The 21,326-nt window shown below is 40.0% G+C and overlaps 1 long non-coding RNA gene across 2 annotated transcripts; it reads right to left on the reverse strand.

Moving 5' to 3' along the window:
* Window positions 1-1,284: 1,284 nt before the first annotated feature.
* Window positions 1,285-20,302, reverse strand: LOC139432942 (uncharacterized). Of its 2 annotated transcripts, none has more exons than XR_011642513.1 (3): window positions 20,121-20,302; window positions 1,836-1,927; window positions 1,285-1,454 (listed from the first exon to the last, which is right to left on the reverse strand). It is a non-coding gene; the product is annotated as an uncharacterized lncRNA (long non-coding RNA). The 2 variants fall into 2 exon arrangements; XR_011642512.1 differs by lacking the exon at window positions 20,121-20,302 and adding an exon at window positions 2,278-2,375.
* Between the last annotated feature and the right edge of the window lie 1,024 nt (window positions 20,303-21,326).

The raw sequence follows: 21,326 nt of genomic DNA on the forward strand, positions 1-21,326 counted from the left end.
ACTCGCACTTTGGCTGTGAGCTGCGGGCGCCAGATAAACCAACATCCCCCATTTTCATTACTTACAGCGCCCATCGTACAGGGGAAATGAAAATTGTAACCGGAATGAAAAGGGTGTTACATTTACTTAATTATGAATGGTGTTACATCAAGGCCGAAAATTAGGATGAGCACCAACGGTCAAAACATTTTTTTCCCCTCCCAGAGCTGTCAGCGCAGCGCCTCCACAGATCTGGCGCCCTAGGCGAACATCTATAACGCCAGTACGACGGGCCGGCCCCAAGCCCCCAGGAAGTGCGCCGGAGTCTGATGAGTATATTCATAGATATATATAAACACTAGATGACTCACCCGCGCTGCTGGCCAATTGAGACCGACGTTGCCACTTGGCCGCCATCTTGCTACAGGCAGTTCTCTCATTCATAACATTATGGTTTACTATTTAAATAACCATAGCTTGCTCAATTTTCAAACGGTTTGGTTTTTTATAAACATCAAAGATGTAGTTATGATACTGCATACTTATAATCATGGACTTTCATATGAAAATAACATTAATCAGATAAAGCAATAGCTATACACACACACACAAGGTATTTATATTAAATATTTGCCGGTGTATATATTTCCATTTATTTTATTATATTGTTAATATTTCAAATAAATTATAAAATTAAAATACATTTATATTTTATATATAAAAATCGGTCTCATGTTACCACTCTGTAAGCCAAGAGTTGTTAATTTAGCAATGCCTTAGCTTTAAGAACAGGGACACAACTAATGACAATAGCATATGTTGGTATATTATTTAGATATTCACACCTTTATCAGAAGAACCAAACCAACATAAAATGTGCTCACAGACAGGCCAGTTCTGTCTAATTTATCACAATTATTTTTGACATGAGATCTTCATATCATCCTAGTTTTGTATTTAGTTTCTAGATTTGTAAACAAATCCAGAACCTTTGAAATATGTTATTGAAAAAAGACCAAGAATAATCTGTACCATGTGTCCTTCTGTAGTCCATTTGTGGTTTGTCTTGTCTCACCCCGGCTGATATATCACAAAATCCACTGTTTAAATTGTTCCCTATATTGCCCCTATGCAATATAGGGAACAATTTAAACATAAACTATCCTATGTGTCCTTGGGTGTTATGAAAGGCGGCCCCCCCAAAATAAATGTATTATTATTATTAAGAAGAACACATGGCACACCAACAATCAATCACCGTCCAGCCTCAGCTTTGGTATTCTTTCACAACCATGTTATGGGTTTATTAGACTGAGCAAACATAAACATATGTGGGGAACATAGTGCTGCGTCTCCTGTCCGGTCAAATTCCTCACTCCTGAAGTGCTCACTGCAGTGTCCTGTCACAGGAAACAAAACCGTCCCTTCTTTGGGCGAGTTCCCACTGCCTCCTCCTCTCTTTGGTTTTGGGAAACCTTAAAAACATGAGAAAGGTAGCCAGATATATAAATTATTGTCAACATGTTCCTCCCTTCTTTCCTTTAACATTAAGGGTAGGACAAAAATACACACCGAAATTATCATATTTTTGGTATGTATGCATGTATGTATAGCCTACTTTAAGAATAAGACAACCACACTAAGAGTAATAAAAAAGGTGTCCAATAGAAACATTAAATAATTGTGTAAAGAAATGGTAACAACATATTCTAAAGAGGCTGGGTCAACAACAATCTTGCAATACTATTATCTCACATAGCCCCACTGATCCTGTGTAGCAGGACTTTTAATGTACATACATCCACTAAGTAATTAACGATTATCCTAATTGTAGTCATAATATTGTCATATCTTACACGTGAAAGGTGATCCCACGGGTTCTTGTTTCCAGACTGCGGTGATTAGAGCATCCGTAGGCTGCACAAAAGTCCGGCATAGTCAGGTACTTCTGTAAACACAAAGCCAGCAAATTCCTTTATCATAATGCAAGATGTTTTTAACAAGCCAAACCACTTGGAAGAAATCATGTGTAACTTAAGTTGTGTTGAAAGAAAGAGCAGTTCTGCCTCTCCCACTGGTGGAGTTGTGGGTCAACTTTGTAATACCAGGTCTCACTGACAGCCTCGTGTTATTAGCCAGCTAATAAATACAACCACATACACAAAGAAAAGCTGCAATTTCAACATGTCCAAGCATCCTGTATCATAGCCATGCTAATCATGTTTCTAATAAACCAAACCGTTTGTAAATCAGTCAAGATTTCAGTGAGTTAAGAGTATTTTTGTGCAGATCACTCACCTTACAACAGCTACCATAACGCGAATCAGAGTAACTGTTGACTGTAGCAAGATGGCGGCCGGTCAGCTACGCTGGAAAATCTCCCATGAGCCATCTAGTGTTTATATATATCTATGAGTATATTCGTTGTGGCCAAACGGTGGTACTACACTTCCTTTAGGTTGCTGGGCCCGGAAACACTTTTCCCCATTGACTTACATTGGGAAAGAGTGGTCTGTCACTCGTTGGATAATTTTTTTTAAACTAAATAAACAACCCAGTATGAACACTTTTTAGCCCTTATTAAAAACATTCGTTCCTCAAGTTGTAAAAATGTGCTAATAACGTTATACTGAGAGTTATTTACCTCGGCATTATGAACGCGCATCTAACCCACGGGACCGCGCCGCCCAGCACGTTCAAGTTAGGTGTTCAGCACTACATGCGTTTATCTTTACCTGATCTTTACCCATGGATGCACAATAACAACGGACCCACGGAGCTGTAATAATGGATATATTGCACCTGTTTGCTGTAATTCATAATTTGTCAAATATTATACTACATGGGCTGTATGATTAAATCTTGTACCGTAAATGTTGTATTAAATAAAGTTAATATTGCCGACGTTAGATTAACGTCCCTGTAGCTTATTATTGCACTAAGAAGCTTGTGCAGTGTATATATATACAGTGCAATAATTATTTCATGCTAAAAGCTCTGTTGGATATCACGTAGATCCTGTTACAGCGTAATATAAGTACATAACGATTGATGTGTACATTAGCATAATTACAAGCTAGCCGCTAGCTGCTAACTGACACCTAGTTAATATCAAATCCATCATAATAACAAATCATTACCATGCTGTCATGCACGCACGGTGCTGTTACGTGTACGCAAATTGACGTGCTTGATGTGAACGAGCATTTTGGTTAAAGTTGCGCATGCGCTATGAGTGCACATACGGGTACTTCTCAGGCATGCCGGGTAATCTGTGACGTTTCGCTCTCTCAAAAGTTGGGCCATTTTGTCATCATGCGCCAATGAGCAACTCTCATAGGAATGAATGAGGCCCCGCCTCCAACGCTGTATCCAGTTCTTGAGAATGATTGCACTGTATATATATATATATATATATATATATTAGGGCTGTCAAGTTAACGCGTTAATAAAAAAAATTAACGCCACTATTTATTTTAACGATTAACGCATGTGTATTTTTGTTCCTCGGCCGCCCCGTAGTTTCAGAGCGCATCGAGTTTAAAATACCATCTGCAACAGGGGTCACCAACCTTTTTCAGGGTGAGGGCTACTTTCAAAAAATAAAACAAGTCGTGAGCTACTTTTACTCCTCTTTTTTTTGTTTTTTGCAGTGTATATATTTAGCACATTTTAACATTATTATATGCTGACTTTTAACCTGTGTGTGCTGTTTGGGTCTGTGGGACCCGTTTTCAGTGTTTACTAAAAGAAAATGTATGCAATTTAATTATTTTAACCTACTTTATTTTGGGGTGGACGGGCCTCACCTCCTCTAGGGGGGTCCGGACCTCTCCTCCTCTAGGGGGTTCCGGGGGCATGCTCCCCCGGGAAGATTTTTTTTTTTAATGTTGAAGTGAAATGCATCAATCTGGTGCACTTTGAGCACAACATGAATTTATGGATACAGCTCTCAACACTCAGATGAAAGGGAGCTGTATACTTTTCAATAATCCAAACATCTTTAGAATATGATCACAACCAATAACAAATCATTTAAACTTGTTTATTCTTATCTTATGTTACCTAGTTAGCATTCTTTCTTTTTATTTATGCATATTTTACTAATCACTCCCCTTTTACTGTACTATAGTACACATTGGAATGATTTCTTACTTTATATTAAATAGATAAAGGTGTGCTCTCTCGCGCTCTCTCTCTCTCTCTCCCTCCCTAGCTCTCTCTCTCGCTCACAGAGGCTGTGTGCTCCTCCGTGGCGATGACGGCCTGCGTTCAAAAATAATAATAAACATATTTGTAAAGTGGGGGGACAAACGGGATAGCCCCACCTAGTGTCAGCAGAAAGTATTAAAATAATGATTACAACAAAATGCAAAAAATAAATTAAAAAATATATAAAATATATTTTAAGATCATGTTTAATAATCTGATTCGTCTGTACATTGCTGTTTTAGTATGTGTTCTTCTAATTAGTGTCTACAGCAGGGGTCGGCAACAGGCGGATCGCGGTCCGGATGCGGACCCAGACGCCGACATATACGACCCGGAGCTATAATCAATACATGAATAGGGGATTTTTCGGCGCCTCCCGCTTTTTTAACGCTGATTTGGGTGACTTGTGTAATTCGTGGAGAACCGAAGAGTTTTCGTTTTGGGGGTGGGGGGGAGGGAGTCAGTCCGACAGACGGACAACTTCTCACTTCAAAAAAGAAGAAGAAATCTAGACCGCAAAAATAATTAAACAAGCGAGTACCTGTTTTTCCTGGCCACGGACAGGTTCATGAACACAACACGAGCGTAACGTGTCTTCACGTGGTAAATAGAGGCTTCTCAATACTCAAAGTTCCCCTCCTCGACTCCTCGGTCCTCCGGTAGTGACCCGGAAATGAATTTCAGCGCGCCATTTTGAAGGACGTCTCATTTCTCTAAATGCACACCGAGGACCGAGGATCGAGCATCGAGGAGGCTCTCTGGAGGAGCTATAACCGAGGATACACTGATGGTTCCTCCACGGCTCCTCCGCGGATGCATTTCCGGGAACGGTGGAGGCGTGACGCACGGCCGGACTTATCTCAGCCAATGACAGCTCTGCATGCATCCCCTGGATATTATTTGAGAACCTGCTCTCATCGCAACGCGATGTTTACAGTGAGAACAGCTGTGAGGTCCTGCAGAAAGCAGAGCAGTGTGTAAAATATATATCACTCAGTATAACAGGCCTACTCTCTTTATTTGCTTTAGTTTAGTAGATATCTACAAAGAGTCCATATTTTCTAAAACCATTTAGTGCTTCACATAATAAAATACACAACGGCTGTAGCCTGATTATGCTTTAGCAGCTGTAGGTGTGTGTGGTACAGTATGTAGGTGTGTGTTGTACAGTGTGTAGGTGCGTGTGTTGTACAGTGTGTAGGTGTGTGTGTTGTACAGTGTGTAGGTGTGTGTTGTATAGTGCGCAGATGCCGCGGACAGACGGGTCTCAGTTGGTTTTGATGTCCTTACTTTTAATACTTGCAAATACAAACTTTTGGCCCGTAATTTCAATTCCCCATTTCAGCGACCAGAGAGAGAGGGGGGGGGGGGGTATATCCAGTCTCTGACTGTGTTACGTTATTATGAGAGTGCTCTCATACTTTAAATTGTATATATTTATATAAATATATTTGTGTGTGTGTGTCCGCATCTGTAGCCTGTTATTGTCTCATTATACCGCACTCTCAATGAATTCAAATAAAATATGTGGGGGAACAATGTCAGCTGATCGACAGAGATTATAAAATATGACAAACACTCGACAGCTGATGCAGCTGTTGCCACGTCATAATGAACGGACGTCGCTTTAATATGACCGCTCAGAGGAGAGGAGTTCTCATTTCTTTAAACGTCTGCTGCTTCCCCTCCTCTCTCCTCGGTTCCCCTCCTCGGTCCTCCGCTCGCATCTCCTGTGGGCGGGTCTAAGTCTCGAGGAGGGGAGTCGAGGAGGGGAGTCGAGGAGGGGAAATTTGAGTATTGAGAAGCCTCTTATGTCTCGTCTGAAAGGAGTGCTGAGCACCGGAACACCGCTCCAGCCCTTAAAATATTGCAATACCCATAAGCAGAGCTCCCATAAGGAGCCGTACACATACAGCAGTGTTTGCGTGGCTGTGTCTTTAGTTGTAAGCACAGTGGCGATCTGTTGTTATTAGCATCTGGTTAGCTAGCTATGCTAACGAATTTAAAGAGCTTTTCTACAACTAGGTGGAAGAGAGCTCTCTCCTGAGAGCCTCAAATAACCTCAGCTCAGTGAGGTTAAGGCACACCTTGATATGATCAATATAGTTATTAATGAGACTAAATGAAAAACAGGTATAAAATACTATATGACAGCAACAAAAAATATGTTAAAAATAACAAGAATAGAGTTTAAAAGGGGAGTGATTTGTAAAATATCCAAAAAGGAAAATATGCTACAGTTCTGTTTCATATGGGTGTTGAGAGATGTCTCCATAGATCTCTCAGTGTTGCTCTCAAAGTGTACCAGATTGATGCTTTTAACTTCAATATTTAAACATTACACATATCCACAGTATTTAAGTAATATTAATTGACAATAAATATTGTTGTTTTTTAATTGTACTTTCTTTATTTGATTGGCAGTCAGTTGTTGATTACATACAGACGTTGATAAAGCTACAGGTCACTTCAATATATATCACACTAATTCATGAAGCAACTTAGACATTTTGATGTTCCGGACCTTTGCATGGGGAGATTTTCTCTAACTGGACCTCGTTGAATTTTAGTTGAAGACCTCTGGTCTACAGTGTGTGCCTATTGAGCTGTTTAGAGCCATGTGGGACAAAACCTGATCCTGCCCCTCCCTCTGTCTAAGTCAGGGGTTGGCAACCCGCAACCCGCGGCCCACGGGTTGCCGTATGTAGCTGTCCAATATGGCGGACCATCTCGCGCGTGCACAATGCAAATCGGGCAGAGATGCAAATCGGGTAGTCACAGCTGCACTACACCCCTGGTTCTAAGGGACATGTTGATGTCGTGATGGGTTGACAGCATGTCGAGGATAACATCGTATGTATATCCTTCGTTAAAATATTCCCTTAAGATTTCCATCTCTTCTTCCATTCTTTCCAACTCAGTTTAAAATGTGTGAAGAAACAGCTGAACAGTACCAAACAGGAAATACGTGGTGCTGTTGGTCGGGTGCTAACCACTCATGAAGCGTCCTTTCTTGACTGGCAGCAACAACAACCAATCACAGCAGTGCTTCTCTTGTCTCTGTCCAATCACAAACAAGAAGTGTTCTGCCTAAAGGAATACCCTTTCCGTAAAATGTGAAATGTTGAAGTGTTTTGTGAAATGCTTTAGCGGCGTTTTGTGAAATGCTGTAGTGTTTTTTTAAATGTCGTTGTGTTATATGAAATGTTGTAGTGTTTTGTGAAATGTTGTTTTGACTTGCACTTCAGGGCCACCGTACCCTCACTCCACCCCAAACTCCATCATCCATAACGCTCCCCCCTTCCACTTTTGGGTTTTCTCCTGGAGCTCAGGTTCGCCCGCGACAAATGTTCCTAATACAATTAGGATTAGAAAGATCTGATTTCAAAATAAAATACAAATTCAAATCTATCTTTTTACGCGTGTGCCTCACTGTGTAAATACAGTATAGCCTACATTATTTACTGTATCACATTTTGGTTACTAAAGTACTTCTACTTATTCATTGTATGTTTAATCAACACTTTCATAAATAAAACAACCTATGGTATGAAATATAAAATTGTGTTTTTATATTTGTCTCACTGTAGACATTCAATTCCATATATTTTTCAACTGTGTTCATACAAGCTGGTGAAATATTCTGGGACTTTAATACTACATATTTTGAGGTGAAGCCGAAAATGTAATTGTATTGACTGAAACATGTGTCACTTTTAAAATAAAAACAAAAAATGTATATATGCCTTATGTGATGTGATTTTAATTCAACAACACAAACATTTAAAACCTCACTTAAGAAAAATTAAAAGTAATTATTATCTGCAAAACTTTGGTAAAATCCTGCAAAAAAAATTGTAGGAACATTTCTCAACCCATTTATGGACACAAGTTAATCAACTCCCATTTAAAATCACCTAATTATGGTATGGATAGGGGTTACGGTTAGGGTTAGTACAAATTGTACAGCATATCTAAAAAGAAGTCACTAAAGCTGTCAGAAAATGTAACTGAGTAAAAAGTAAAATATTTTCCTGTGAGATTAAGGGATTTTGAAAAGTATAAAGATGCATGGACATTTTTCTTTTCTTTTCTTTTATACTTAAGTATATCACTTAGGGAACACTGGGACATGATATTATAATTGATAGCCAAGGCTCTAGATTAAAAAGTGTTTATAATACAATACATTATTGTATGGCGTAACGGCTCTGAGATTGTGGGTTTAATCTCTGAGTTTCTACATTACGGCTACACAGTTTATCATAGACAATTAGGACTATTTCTGATTTCCATAAACTCTTTGGGGGACATGCCATACACGTTACATAACTTGGACTTCATCCTGATTGACACCAAACGTAAAGACTTCGTAAAATCCCTAGGAGGAGTTTGTTGTTAAAGTACGGTGCACTATTCTGTCCCCAGAGTCAGAACTAAACATGGAGGAGTTCAGTTATTATGCTCCAAATATCTGGAACAAACTCCCAGAAACCTGCAGGTCCCCTGCAACTCTGACTACTTTTAAATCCAGCCTGAAGACTTTTCTTTTTGCCGCTGCTTATAATTGAACTATTTATCTCTTACACTGCACTGTAACTTTTATTCATGTATTTTATATCTGTGTTATTCTATATTAGCTCGTTAATGTTTTTGTAAAGCACTTTGAATTGCCTTGTGTTGAAAGGTGCTATATAAATAAATTTGCCTTGCTCGAAAAACACGTCACAGTCCACGAAAAAATTCACATATTATGGGAAATTAAAAAAATTACTACTTAAAAATACACAAGTACTATCTTCAATGGTGCACACCTGCATCGAGTTCTGAACAACAAAAACAGAATTTTTAATCATACATTGTTTTGAACTTACCTTCAAACTCACCTCTACAGTCGATAGATAGATAGATAGTTAGGTAGGTACTTTATTAATCCCAAATTGGGAAATAGTTTTTGTTGCAGGAACAGTGTGCTCAACATTAAAATGCAAATACTTAAAACCTGTTAAGCCCCAAGGTCCCCGCCGGCGGGTACTTTTTAAAAAAAAAATTCACGACACTGTGTCTCAGAGGATCTTAATATTTAAGAACCTATGAATGTGTTATACCAGCAGTGATGTACCTGAACGCGTTCAATGAACGATCGTTCATGAACGCGTTCCTATTTTGGGCGAACGTGAACTGAACGTACTGTATTTCCGCTAGATGAACGTAATTGAGAACGCGTTCATTCTCAGCGCTGTATAACAGCGTTCAAAAGTGCGTTCATTCTCAGCACTGTATTATAACGGCGTTCAAAAGTGTGCCAGATTTCATATGCCTTTCAGCCGAAAACCCAGTTAAAACACACCGTAAACAGGCTTCAAAATAATGCGGAAAACCACCCAATCTGGCAACAGCAAGCTGCCTGTGACGCGTACGCGCCTGTCACCCCTGGCTGTCGCACTAAAATATAAATATACTAAATATACCAGACTCCTCACAACAAATAATGTGGAACCGCGGAACCGGCGAGCATTGAATGAATGAATGAATTAGTATGGACGAAGCCGAGAGCAGCTGGAGCAGCACTCGCTCAGAGTGAGACTCTACGGCAGGGGTGGGGAACCTCGGGCCTCCAGGCCGTATACGGCCCACGAGACAATTTGGTACGGACCTCGAGGTAATTTATAAACACACGCAAAAAATAAAAAAATGAAAGAAATCTAGACCGCAAAAAAATTAAACAAGCGAGTGCCTGTTTTTCCTGGCCAAGGTCAGGGTCCTTGAACACAACACCAGCCTTAGGTGTCATCACGTGGTATATGTCTCGACTGACAGGGGTGCAGTTCTGACGGAGAGCACCAGAAAGCCACTCCAGCACTTCAGAAATTGCAGTACCGATAAGTCCATACACATGCCGCAGTTTCTGCGTGGCTGTGTCTTTAGTTGAAAGCCCAGTGGCGATCTGCTCATCTGTCATACAGTCAATAACTGTGTTGTTATCATTAGCATCTGGTTAGCTAGCTATGCTAACGAATATAAGAAGCTTTTTCTACAACCAGTGAGGTAAAGGCACATCTTTATATGATCATTATAGTTATAAAAAAAATAAGAGAATAAAGTAAACGGGTATAAAATACTATATGACAGTTATTAATAAAGAAGAATACAGTTTGAAAGGGGAGTGATTTGTCAAATATCCATAAATTAAAAGAAAATCTGCTTACAGTTGTGTTTGGGTGTTGAGAGATGTGTCCATAGATCTCCTAATGTTGCTCTCAAAGTGCACCAGATTGATGCTTTTAACTTCAACATTTAAAAAAAAATCTCCCCAGGGGAGCACGCCACACCCTGCACGTGCATACGCGAGTCATGGTGAGATATCTGGATTAAGAGGTTGCTTTTTCTTTGCACAGAATGAAATGAATGGGCTGTGATTTTAGTTTTTTTAAGCAGAGGTCAATAACTTGTACGGCCCTCTGAGGATATTGTAAAAATTGAAATGGCCCTTGAGAGGAAAAAAGTTCCCACCCTGGTCTAAAAGTGAACGGTGACTGCAAAAACTACACTGCGCATGCTCAGAGTATTTTCCTATTTAATGTGTGTGGCAAAAAATAAAGTGCTGCCATCCCCACCATACGTCATCTCACATAATTCAGAGCTGATTGGCTGTAAGTACGTGTGCCGCGAAAAGTGTGGTGTGTGAAGAGGAGACGAGAGAGCTGCAGTGAGGCGTCCTAAAACCAGGAAGTAAGCCGCGCATGGCTTCCCTCCACAAAAAAGCAACGAGATTTCTCCATAGGATTTGAGAAGATAGCTCAAAATAAGATCTGTGGGAAACGTAGCTGTTAGATAAATGCACGTTTTGTTCAGCCGGATTATATCCACATGTCTACCCTACTTTTATCATTTTCGAATCAAAATCTATTGATTAGATTAGATTTATGATAGATTTTTGAAACTACAAGAATATAAGGAGGACTTTTACAAAAAAGTAATAGAGATTTTTGTCCAGAAGGATAGGCAAATGGACTTAATCTTCAAGTCAAGGTAAGACTGCAATTTTATTGAAAATGGGATCTTACTAAGAGAGAACAATTCAATATTTAAATGATAAAATTACATTTTTGTGGGTATCCTTCTGTTGAACTGTCTGTTTAAAAGTAATTGAAGCATTAGACAAAAAAAGCTTTTGAAAATAATATTATATTTTGATTTAATATATTTGTAAACCTGAAGAGTCAGTGCTACTGCCAGTGCCTCGCCAGCCATGAACCTCTCTGCAGAAGCTTATATATAGACATCTGAGTTTTTTGTGCCCCACCACTTTTGTACATATAGAAACGCCACTGGTTGTGTAGATTCTGCCAGAAGGAAAATCAGCGGAGAGGCCACATTGCTTTTCTTCCCGACTGCAACGCTGGTCCCGCAAATCAAGCAAGAACGTGATTGGTCGATATTCATTGGGTGGGGGGAGGAGGGGTGTTAGATAGATATAGAGTTGTAGTATGTAGATAGAGTTCGCTATGATTTAGGTTTCCTTTATGCATAGGGTAGATTCTTTTAATTACATTTCCTTTTTTGTTTTGTGTATTTTATACATTTTGGATTTGCTTGGCGAGCTATTTTTAGAACATGCCCCGCGGGCGACTCACGTTGCCCCTGCGGGCGACTCACGTTGCCCCTGCGGGCGACTAAGTGCCCGCGGGCACCGTGTTGGCTGCCCCTGATCTACAAACTGATGCTGCTGACAGCCCCGCTCCTGCCGCCTGCTTGCGGCAGACCACACTTCCACGCTCACCGGCAGGCACCGACTGGCCATCGGGAGGACCGGGAGGTTGCGTGTATGTGTGGCCCGAGCGAAAGAGAGAGAGACCTTACGTGCATTGTTGTTGTTAGCATCGGGTGCTAGCTAGCTGCGCTAACCGATATAAGGAGCTGTATAAATGAAAACAGAGGAGCGCTCTATCCACACAACTGCGCCGAGCACTTGACTTTATGCAGGCAGCCAGACAGTGGGACATTGTACGAGAAGTCAGCACACTCATGATTGCAGCAACATGATTGCAGCGTCCAGGCAGCTCCCGTTCGAGCATATGCCTTGAGTTGCACATAGCTCCAACGATCTCACACACACACACACACACACACACCACACACACACACACAACACACACACACACCACACACACACACACACACACACACACACACACACACACACCACACACACACACACACACACACACACACACACACACACACACACACACACACACACCATTTGTATTGTATGAGAGAGGTTCCAGGTTGAATTGAGGCGAATATTTGTAATGTTCAGAGGTTGTTGTGTTTAATGTTCATGAGAATATTTGTCATTGTTCAAATGATAATAAACATTAGCATAAAGCATATTTGTCCACTCATATGTTGATAAGAGTATTAAAAACTTGAAAAATATTCCTCTAAAGGCCCTGACACACCAAGCAGTCACCAGAGGACTAGCCGACGCTGAAGTCGGCTGTTGCCTGGCCGTGTTCTCCTGCGTTTTGGCCATGTGTCGCACGGGAACACACCGCACCGACTTCAGTGCGTGAGTGGCAATAACTCTCCTTACCAGCAGGCGGCGGTAGTGTGTATTCGTCATTCAAAAGAGGCAACAACCGGAAGACAGAGAAGAAGAAGAGTATCTTTTCTCCGTAATATCATACAGAGCTGGCCTCTCCTGGATCAAGGTGATGAGCAGGTCTTCGTTTGCATCATTCCAGATCGCCATGATGAGATGAAAATGAATAGCAGTCTGTGTGTGCCTTCTTAAATCGTTTGTTTACGTCCCTCACTTCCGCTTCGCTTCTCATGCACTGATTTGCTAGCTGAACAGCCAATCAGAGTGATTATTTGGTCCGACTGTCAGACCCGATGCATGGCCGATTCAACATGTTGAATCGGCCATGCATCGGGTCTGGCAGTCCAAATAAGGCGTGTCACGGTCGACGGTGCGGGACACACCAACCTGACTACGGCGCCGCGAATGCCCGACAGCCTCTGACGGCCTCTGACTCCCAAAATCGGGTTGGTGTGTCAGGGCCTTAAGGTACATTTAGAACAGATCAAAAATGTGCGATTAATCGCGATTAACTATGGACAATCATGCGATTAATCGCGATTAAATATTTTAATCGACTGACAGCCCTAATATATATATATATATATTAGGGGTGTAACGGTACACGTACCCGTACCGAAATTATTCGGTACGGGCCCTTCGGTTCGGTACACGTGTGTACCGAAGTGTACCGAACGAATATAACGTTAAACGTAAAAAATTGAGAACGTGAACAACTTCTTGGAAGTAATCTCAGGTGCTGCGTCGCAGCATTCAGAGTAATTTGCTCCCATTGGGCTCATCGCGTCATAGAGCGAGCAAGTCATTTCATTGGATGAGAGGGCATGCTATGAGAGCTGGTCAGAGGGATGCGTTCAAATTTAGTCAGTAATTTGAGGAACTGTCGAAATTAATGGCGAACGCAGATAAAGTTGAGCTCGAAAATCCTCCAGCATCATTGAAGTCTCCGGTTTGGGAACATTTTGGTTTCGCAGTTACATACAAACCAAAGCTGTTTGTCGGCATTGTTCAACTAACATTGGTTACGCGGCTGGCAATACATCAAACTTGCACACTCTTGAAAAGGCATCACCCGAACGTGAATATCACCGGTACCAAAAGAAAAAAGACTGAAGTGCAAACTCAACTCCCGCTAGCATTTGAGCCTCCACCACTCGCAAAAAGTTCAGACCGAGCCAAAGCTATTACAAACGCCAAATATCCTTATGTTGCCATGTTAGCAAAGCGCTACCTGGCTGTATCTGCTACCTCTGTCCTTAGCGAGAGGGTTTTCTCCACAGCAGGAGACATTGCTAGTGCCAGCAGATCTGCCCTTTCGGCAAGCAATGTGGAAAAGTTCATTTTTCTTTAAACAACATGAAAATACAATGACAAGCAAGTCATAATGTCAAACTGGCTGCTTAGGTACTACAGTACAGTTCAAATACAGATAATTTCAGTTCATCGAAATGCTGCACCTTAATGTTCATTTGATTATATTTTGTATTTATTTGAGTGAATATTCACAGTTTAATAATAATTAAAGATCCAAAACTAATAGTTTATGTTTTGTGAGTACTTGTACAGTAAAGTTCAAATATAGATTATTTCAGTTCATCGAAATGCTGCACCTTAATGTTTATTTTATTATATTTTGTATTTATTTGAGTGAATACATTATTCACAGTTTAATAATAATAAAAAAAAATATATATATATGTTTTGTTTTGTGAAAAAAAATTCTGCTTTCCCGAAAACGTACCGAACCGAACCGTGACCAAAAAACCGAGGTACGTACCGAACCGAAATGTTTGTGAACCGTTACACCCCTAATATATATATATATATATACTTATAATAATAAATAATGTTAACTTTATTTAATACAACATTTACGGTACAAGATTTAATCATACAGCCCATGTAGTATGATAATGAATTATAGCAAACATGTGCAATATCCATTATTACAGCTCTGTGGGATGGCAGTAAGACAATATGGGTCCGTTCTTATTGTGCATCCATGGGTAAAGATAAACGTCCATGGGTAAAGATAAACGCAACTCACATTGGTTTCTCTGTAAACTACGTGTATTGTATTCACTGAATTTCACTAGGCTTGTTTGAGACACATTGCGGCTCGCCTCGAAAAGTAGACGAGAGTAGCCGATCGCAGCCGGGGGAGGTGTCAAAAAGCTCGTCTTAAGTCGGACAGCTCGGACTCGGAGTCGGCTTGACTGGCTGGTTTTGCAATGGCGGAAATTCCATTTGACCCACTGTAGACAAAGGTGATCTCCATTGCTTTATATAGGTTTGTTAATTCAGTCATGATGATGAACCACACCAGTGACTGGGTTCCATAATTAGAAATGCTCCTCCCTCTTAATGTTTGCAAAACCGATAGGTGGCCAGGCTACAAATGATCAGTCCCTTCAGATCCGCACACATGCGCTTAATGAGCATGAATTGAACAGACCTGCTGCTGTGTTAATTCTTTAGCTGCCACTTTAAGCTTTATGATGTGTACAACATGGATGTAATTTGATTTAATCTTGCCATTTTAAATGATGTATTCAATAAATAAGGTTAAACCAAATCATTACATTACAATAGATTTTATTTTAATGATTTGGTTTAACTTAAAGAGAAACTCTATTGTTATTGCACATATTACAGGTACTGAGACAACGAAATGCAGTGTAGCTTCTAACCAGGTGCAACAAGCAGTGAAGTGGAAAGTAATGTACACAATCTACAGAATAACATATATAATTAATTGAATGATGAGTAAACAGTGTGGGGTATGAATACACTAGATATCAGCCTGTGAGCAGTATGAACAGTGTGTATGAATATGCTAAGATATATAAAGTATGAAAACGGTATGCAGTATAGTATAAAATATATAGATATTAATTTCATGATGATAAACATTGTGGAACAATGATGAAAAATGGGAATGGATGTGGCGACGTAAAACTGACACAAAACAACAACAAACTTTTTCCAGCCAATTGGAGAGTTTCCTCAGCAGCACGTGGTAAAAACCACCAATGAGGGCTCAGCTCGAGATACCAGCGAGCCGTTTCCCATCAAGCATTTCGCTTCCGCAGCTCGTGGAGAGCAACTGCGCCAACTCGCCTCGCCTCGCTCTCAAGGCTGCGGGCGTCTTTGTCCCGCGAGATTTCAAAGTCTCATGTGGGCGAGCCTCCAGAGCAAGTCGGACAAAATGACTAACCATCATGCAACGCACTAGCAAGACGTTGATCGCAACTGCGCAGGTCTGCGCAGGTCTTGCTTGTCTCAAACAAGCCTACTCTCTGCCTTTAACGGCTCGTTGTAGCTCCAATAGCTCCAGCCCCCACCCTCCCTGTGAGCACAGTGTGCTCTGATTGGTCGGGACACGTAACATGAAATTGCCGGGCGGCGCGGTCCCGTGGGTTAGATGCGCGTTCATAATGCAGAGGGAAATAACTCTCAGAATAACGTTATTAGCACATTATTACAACTTGAGGAAAGAATGTTTTTAATAAGGGCTATACAAGTGTTCATACTGGGTAGTTTATTTAGTTTAAAAAAAATTATCCAACGATTTACAGACCACTCTTTCCCCATGTAAGTCAATGGGAAAAAGTGTTTCCGGGCCCAGCTACTGATACGGAAGTGTAGTACCGCCGTTTGGCCACAACGAATATTTTCCTCAGAGTCCGGCGCACTTCCTGAAGGCTTGGTTAGCATCCACAGCAAGATTTAAAGGCTTAATTGTCATATGAACAGTAGTATAGTTATGGCAATGAAAATCTTAAGTTCCATGCTCCTTCAATAATGCAACATAAATAAAGATAATTACATAATTTAAAAAAATAGAGCAGAACAGAAATACAATAAAATAGTGCAAGAGAATCCAGCTGATAATGTAAATAAAGGAGCAAACCTGTATAATATTTCAAATAAAAATGTAATGTAAAATGTAAGGAATGTTATTTGTTCCCTGAGGAGTAGTTTTATTAGAAACACATCAGGAATTTACCAGTATGTCGTTTTATGAGATAAATGTTGCTCTTCAACAACTTTTGACTGCAATAGTTTGTTTTCAGGGATTATAGCCAACGCATTGGATACACATGCATTTTATCTTTTATTTTGAAAGTCGCATTTCACAGTCCTGGACTAACTCCCGCCAGCTGACTGCTTTATCGTCTTTTGTTTTCTTCGTTGTGTTCTCTGTATTTTGCATGTTTTTGTTATGTGTAACGTTGCTGCCTTCTTGGCCAGGTCAGTATTGTAAATGAGATTTTATCTCAATGCTTTTTATCTGGTTAAATAAAGGTTAAATAAAGGTTCAATAAAAAGCTTGACCACGGTGGCTGCACTCGGGGGTCTGTGATGTGAGGCTCTGCTGCCCCTTGCTGGACGCTCTCTGCACTGCAGGAACAAATATTGAGACGCTGTCACAGCATGCTACCACACCGTAACTCCACACCGAGGTCACCGTATGACCTATTTTAATCCATACATGGTTTACCAATCTCTTTTACACAAGATTACGCTGCTATTTTCATATTTTGCCTTGAAATATTACATAATTTTCTTTTCTATTCAGATTTGTCTGCACACCAGCAGAGTATTGCTGTGTAAAGTGCTGCTCTCGTGTGGACAAAGTCAGTATTACATGTGAGCACTTTAACAGCCGTGGCTCTGTGCGTGTGTCTTTGTGTGTAAGAAGAAGTGTTTAACTTTAGTGTTGTGTTTATGATGGCAAATGTCTTTATATTATATGTTATTTCTTTAAAGTTACCACAGGAGTCTTTGACTTGTAATTCTGAGCACTCATGCTCAGAGTAAATTTAGGGTGAGGTTAGGGACACATTTAGAAATTAGATATGAATTATAATGTGTCACAAGGCTATTTGTGTGCATTCGATTCTGTGTATAGCTTTATTGATTTGAAATAGACTTGTCCTCGCCCAGCCCGCTATGTGCTAATGCAGATGCTTCAGGGTTTAAGGTTGAGGGAGAAAAACACAATATATTGGATTGAGGAATTGCTGCATTTTTATTTGTTTGCACATAAAGAAAAACACAATTATTTTTGAAAAACATGATATATTAAAAAGCCTTTCACTTACACAAAGACATATTCCCAAATAGGCAACCACAAAATAAACAGACATGTCACAAAAGACACTTTTAGCTTGTGCTACTACAAAACATGTAAAAACACATGAATAAAAAGAAAATATAGCTGTAAAAAACAACTGAATAGTTATAGAGCATATGACATCTCAATTGAAATGTCTACATCCAAACACATAAAAACAATAACCATACTAAAGTTATCTCGCTGCCCTCGTGCCCTTTAGCCCGGTACAAGCTGATGAAAGTGCGATTAGTTGAGAAATGTTGGCCACTCAGGGCACCCTCTGCCCCCCGCGTCAAGGTCAGAGCGGCGGGCAGGGGGATGTAATGGCAGTCCACTGGGCTGGAGTCATGTGTCAGCTGCTCCCTGCTCCCCGTGTCCAAACACTGAGCCACTGTGGAGCTCTGTTCATGTTCCGGACGGAACATGCAAGGGGTGCAGAGGCTTGAAAGGTAAAAGACAAATGTATATGAACAACATGCTTTGTTAGATGTTAAGAATAGTACATAATTATTATTAGTTAAAAAGGTATTCAGATCCTTTATTAAAGTACATTTAGCAATAAAATAATCAATTAATTAAAAGTATTATTAGCTAAATGTATTTAAATTTGATGTGGAAAGTATTGGCCCCTGTGGGAACTATATATTTGAAAATGTTTTACAGATCCATATGTAGAATTTACTGTAGTAGTCAAGAATGAGCTAATTCTAACCACTGTTCATGCAGTTTTGTAGTCTTCTGTAAAAATACATATAAATCAGAATCAGAAAAAAACAGGTTGATTGCCAAAGGTTAACACATACGAGGAATTTGGTGTATATGGTGCATACATACAGTAAACACAGTTAAAGAAGATACATTGTAAGAAAAAACAAATACATAAAACAGTAAGAAAAAAACGTAAAAATCTTATAACATTAAGATATAGGAAATGATTTACATAAAATATAGATATACCAAAGAATATGTACAGTATGCTAAGACAAAATACTCAGGATCGTATACAGTATGATGAATGTAATTACATCTGCTAAATAAGTAAAACTACAAAATGTGCAGCTGAATTAAAGTGAAGTATGAGTATGAAATAGCATTAATAGTAAAGTACTTAAAGTCGCACTTGTTTAGTCTATGTAAATGTGTGCCTAAAACATTGTGTTCATAGTAGCCATTGTGTCTCTTAAGATCAAACATTGTTAGGGTCATGTTATAAAACAGTTTATAATGATACTACAGAAATGTCATTGCCGAGCTGGCTGGGTCATGACAATGGGTTCAGATGGATTATAGAGCGACAACTGACAAAACAAATATCACTCCGGCAGCAGGTGAGGACGGACTGAGAGACTTGAAGATCACGCATCAACGGCCTGCGCCTCAGCGATTAATGTGGCCTTAGCGGATGTTCACTTTTCCTTCTTTTATTCCCACAGGTTCAAATAGTTCACATTGACCACCAAATAAGGAGAACTTCGGGGTGACACATTGAGCTGTCACCTACCTATTTATAAAAAGCAGTAAGAGTAGAAAGTGCATTTCAAGCGGATAAGGCCTCCCTGTTATTTTGTCATTGTGTGTATGTGTCTATGTGGTGGAGATGCAGGGGAGTTGGGTTGCAGCAGAAATAGTGCTCCCACCTGCTGAGGATCAGCGAAAAAATGAAATGATGACAGAACATTTGTTGTCCCCTGTGTCTTCCTCTTTTTATTGCCTCTCAGTGCTCACAGAAGCGTTGTCTCTTCAGCTCCTGCCCCCTGTGGCATTAGTGGCAGGAGCCTACAGACACTGTTTGACACTAACATGCTTAATAAGGAACTGTGATTACATCAAAATATATTTTGTTAGCCTGTAAAACGATGGAAACAAACATTTTTCAATGGCTTGGATCGCACCAATTCATTAATAATTACATACAGCACATAATCAGATCGTTTCCATAGAGACTATGACATCACTTTTGAATGCAGCGTCCAAAAAGTTTTGTGTTCATAAATAGAACATTTAAACTGTTGCTTTATGTTACATGGTCAAATGGCTCTATGTGTAAAATGATATGAAAATAACCTTTTTATGTAAGATGTGACATATTTGTTGACGGACACAAATAAACTTTATGAAATGTACATGTACAACTTCTGATTTAATATTCAAGGAAACAAATCATGGATACATTATAGAATCAGAAAGAAATGACCAAACCTTTGAACGAGATATTCCTGTTGCAGAAAATCGTCTCGTTCATCTTCATCTGGTTTCTAATCACTGAGAAGCCGTCACAGCTCACATAGAGCCAAAGGCTCAACGTAAACTCCTCCCTGTTTAATGTGGCTCCTCAGAGGATGTCCTTGTAGCTAATGCTCTGTTTACCAAGAACACCTTAGCACTTGCATCAGCTTTATTCCAGGATAAGCCAGTGGAAAGAAGAGAAACTTGATGCTGGGGGGTGTTTTGCATGAAGTGCTGCAGCTCATGCCGAGATTAGCTCTCCAGCTCTGACATCTCGATAAAGTCAGGCCAAGTCATTGTTGACAGCAGTTACTACAATAACACACATGCAGCAGGTCAAGAGTCAAAGTCAAGTGAAGTGAGGCTCAGAGACAACTCAGGCCTTTAAATGAACATGTTTTCCTTTATAATTCACTGTATCTGTACCACATAGAGAACATGCTATCATGCTCACTCACAATGCATTGCAATCATGTCAATGTTTAGCAGGTATAACTATTGTCTGAGTTTAGCATGTGGACGTGCTATTGCTAACATATTCCAATTTGGCTAAAATAACTGGATGGCCTACCTGCCTGTCAGCCTTCCATCTGTGCACAAACTTACCTCGTGCCCTCATGTCATGTGCGTGTTCGTGTGTGTTGGAGGAGGGGCTCTGTAAGGAAGTGGCAGATTTTTTCCGGCTGTGTATTTTCAAATTCTAGCGCACTCGAGCTGGTTTCTCCATTCTTACCTACCCCACCTTTAATACTTAGTGCAGCTAAGGCAAGTTCAACCTTTTCACATTGTTCATTTTGTCTGTTTCCATGATTTTGACAGATGTGTGTGTAGTTTTTTTTCACACAATGAATGTTGTCCCCCACTTCAAAGGAAGAATCTCTACATTTTTAAATCTGTACTTTACAATCTTGATGAATAGCTTGGCCTGCTGCTTATTTCACAAAGGACATATTTAATTTCATACCGTTATTAGTAATAATATAGAGATCTGTGTTTTGACTTTTCTTTTCCTAATGAGACTGTGTATACAATATATTAAACATTTTCACTAGTTATTCACAACCTGCAGTTCCACTAACTTCTTTATCTCTTCCAATGAAACAGAGCCAACGTGAAAAAACCTCTTCTTATTTTAGGCCAATATATAATTACTCCAACCAGTCATTTCTATCATAATAA

Source organism: Pseudochaenichthys georgianus, chromosome 23 (genome assembly GCF_902827115.2).
Source record: "Pseudochaenichthys georgianus chromosome 23, fPseGeo1.2, whole genome shotgun sequence".
NCBI lineage: Eukaryota > Metazoa > Chordata > Actinopteri > Perciformes > Channichthyidae > Pseudochaenichthys > Pseudochaenichthys georgianus.